General features: G+C 42.0%; 1 protein-coding gene across 2 annotated transcripts in view; it reads left to right on the forward strand.

Annotated features, from left to right (window-relative positions):
* The window catches only part of COG3 (component of oligomeric golgi complex 3), a 63608-nt gene that overhangs the window by 544 nt on the left and 59323 nt on the right, over positions 1-3741 (forward strand). The window lies entirely within an intron of this gene.

The raw sequence follows: 3741 nt of genomic DNA on the forward strand, positions 1-3741 counted from the left end.
CGCGGCCCGTGGCTGTGCCCGCCGGCACCCAACCTCCTTCCCCCAGCGGCGTGGGACGGGTGGCCGGGAGCCTTGCCCAGAGGTCCCTGGTGTCAGCCGAGACGTAATGCTGCTGTCCCCCCTGTCCCAGGAGAGGCACCCGGTCCGAGGTGCTTTGCTGCAGGACAGTCTCCAGTTGGTGCTTGTTTACCGCCTTAGTGAATAAGTTAGCTTCTTTTTTCCATGGGGGGGGGGGATTGAGGGGACCAAACTTGATCTTGAGTGACAGTTTCATTCATTGCACGTTGAACTGTGAACTCCCAATCAAGTGCAGGTTATGGGAGACCTGATTTATTTGACCTGTAGCAAAGCAATGAAAGTGAATTTTCTTTGAAAGTGGGGTCAGGACATTGATAAATAACCGCTGATTTTCGGTTTTAGTGTCAGTGTTTTTAATCCCGTTACCATTGGGACGTGATGCTTCTTGTGTTGATTAGTTCAATTCGTTTTAATGACAAGAAGTACATTTTATGAATTGTGAGATGTTTAGCAAACTTTTTTTAGGGTCGAATTTAGGAGGATTGTTTTATACACGGTGATAGTTACTTTTGATGTTGGAAGCATTCTTTTCACACGATTTGGAATTACGACCAAATGAAGATTGATTTTAGAGTATTCAACTTTTTCTGCCTTTGGACTTTAGTGATTTTATTTGAAACCTCTCTTCACATTTATTGTTGCATGTTCTGCCATCAAATAGGTATTGTTCCTCGGCTTTCTCTTTCCACCTCTGGGATGTGGTGCAGGAAGTGGACCTGAAATAAATGAGGAGGCAGGTGGAAATTTCTTTGGCTCCGCTATCAAACTCTTTTATACTCTGGATAAGAGAAGTTGTGTGCTCCATAAATTTTCCAGTCTGTTTATAATTGATTTGACTTGTTACTGAAGCAGGATGCTTGGACTTCATAATTCCGGGGTAGGGAGGGGGAGATACATACAAGATATTCTACAAGAAAATTTGTTTTTATTGTCATGGGTCATAAAGGATTGTTTCTGACTCTCGTTGAGCATGAGTAAGAAAGTTGGGAGTGAAGTAAATGGAATCTTTCACTTTCACCCCATTCTTTTATATTTATGCAATATGATGATACTGACCATTAGCAGCTTGCAGTCTTTAACAAGTATTATGTGCCTACTCTGAACTAGAAGTTGGGGATGGAAAGATAAGGATGGGAGGAGATCCCCAGTCTCATGGAGCTGACATAATTGTGGGGATTGTGAGCATAAAAAAAAAAGAAGGTAAGTTCAGACAGTGATCCATGATTTAAGGAAAATAAAACAGAATTATGTGATAGAAAGGGATGGAGTGCGCCTGTTTAGATAAAAATGGAAGGCCTTTCTAAGGAAATGACATTCTGAGGTGAGCACTGGTGATGGAAAATATGAAACCAGCTTTTTTCTCTTGGCTGGAGGAAAAGCAGTACAAGATCATGGGCAGAGGATGAACCGAACACATTCACGAAGTGGATGAGGGTCTTCTGGGATGTGTAGCCTTGGTATTGGATTCCTGGGAGAATGAAATAGCTGGTTCTCTGCCCATCCTGGGGGCTTTACAGAGAGGTTCTCATTGCTCTGCAGCTTCCTCTCTACTTTACTGAGTGGTTTTATGTCCGGTGGGAAGACATTGGAAGTAATTTTTCATCCTTGTTGCTACTCTTAACATTGGCACCAAAAAAGAATGCCTTGGTTTTCATTTTGTCCAGCCAGTATATCGAAAGGATTTTCTGTAGGGCTTCACAATTTGCACAAGGTAAATTACTTCCTGATTACTGGAACTGAGCGGGTTAGTAGGATAGCAGGAGGCCAGCGAACTCTCGGTAAATATCATAAAGCTGTTAACTTCCTCAGCAAATAGCTTTCACTTTTATGAAGGTGAGCTACGCTTACCTTGAAAAGGAATTATACCTTTTTGGCATTAGATAAAATAATTTGCAGTAGAATATTGGAAATACTTTTTTTGCAGCTAGGGCAAACTTTTTCATAGTGAGGGTTTTTTCTTTCTGTTGAACTTAGTCATTCTTGATAAAATGCTAAAATAATTTACCCTGGAATTTACCTGTAATTGACTGTTATGATTGTTGTTTCCTATAATCTGTGTGGCCTTAGATGTGATGTTTATCTTTTGAGTCTTACTTTTCTTCCTTATAAAATGGGGACTTATCTCCTGGTGAGTACTAGTCTCATGGAAGTTTGTGAGAATTAAATGAAATCATGTATGGAAAGTGCATATGGCAAGTTACTTGTGAGTATTATATTATTCATGTGCTTTCTTTCAAACGATTAATACCTTTAAAAAACAGACTCATATAAGCCTGAGCAGGAACAGGTGTCATTGAGACCAAAGGTAAGAAAAACCTTGAGGAAGTTCTGAGACTCTATCCCTATCTCATCAGTGATTTGCTTCAGACAGAGAAAGTCACATCAGGCTTCATTTAGGAAATGAATTCTTCAGATTGGTTATAAAAGTGATTTTCTCTGCAAGTAAAGCTTCAGAGAGAAATGTTTGTGTGCTTGTTTTTTTTTTTTTCCCCTGGACTTGCTCAGCTGGTCAAGCAAAGCCTGATAGTTGACCATGGTTATTGTTTGTTGTGTTAGTGTCCCCATTTGCGTAAGCTATCCAGTGGCTCTCCAGCACCACCCACTAGGAGTCTAGACCTGTGCTCTTCTCTCTCCCTGGTGACTGTCTGCTCTGTGGGAAGCTAGGACAGTGCTAGTAAGCAACAGACATCGGCCCCCTCCTCTTCAGAAGTGAGTGAGAGGTCAGGAAGGGAGATGTGTGATGCCACCACACCCCTTTCTGACTTGTCATTCTATACTGGCTGTTTTGAGAAAAGATGACAGCTGGGCAGTGTATCTAATGGGGGCATTTTCTCATATACTATTAAAAAGCAGCTTGTTTTGCTATTTTAAAAATTATTTCTTTGAGTGGTTGCATTGTGGCTTCTCTCTTCCTTGGTTTGAGTCTTATAGTGGCAGGAACAAGGAAGTAGGGAGCCCTCTCCTGCTTCTGGTATTTAAAGTTCTTATGATTGAAACGTAGTCTGTGTTTGTGCTTGAATGCTCTTTCATAAACTTAAATTACCATATTTACTCACATCTAGATTACACAATATGTCTGGAATATCTCTAGTAGCTTCTCCCATATCCAGAGTTTTCATATGATTTTATTTTCTAAAGTAAATTAGAAAGTGAACATTTTTGTGTTTGACTGAGCACGTGTATGACACCCTGGATCCCTTTAAAATGACAATAATACATGTGTGGCACACCAAAACCACAGATGGTATTAATGAACCTGCAGTTCTGGCAAATTTATAGAAGGCAGGAATCTTGTGGTATTATTTAAGAAATAAATCGGCTGGTCTCGCTGGCTCAGCCTGTAATCCCAGCACTTTGGGAGGCCAAAGTGAGTGGATTGTCTGAGCCTGCGGGTTTGAGACCAGCCTGGGCAACTTGGCCAAGAGACCCCGTTTCTACAATAAATAAAAAATTCCTTTGGGAGGCTGAGGTGAGTGGATTGCCTGAGCCCGCGGGTTCGAGACCCGCCAGGGCAGCGAGACCTCATCTCTACAATAAGTCAAAATATCATTCGGGCGTGGTAGCGTATGCCTGTAATTCCGGCTACTTGGAAGGCTGAAGCGAAAGGATCGCCGGAGCCCAGCAGGTCGAGGCTGTGGTGGCCGGAGCGGCCACTGCACTCCA

The sequence above is a fragment of the Carlito syrichta genome, unplaced genomic scaffold (genome assembly GCF_000164805.1).
Source record: "Carlito syrichta isolate Samal-C Ts95f unplaced genomic scaffold, Tarsius_syrichta-2.0.1 Scaffold305658, whole genome shotgun sequence".
Taxonomy (NCBI): domain Eukaryota; kingdom Metazoa; phylum Chordata; class Mammalia; order Primates; family Tarsiidae; genus Carlito; species Carlito syrichta.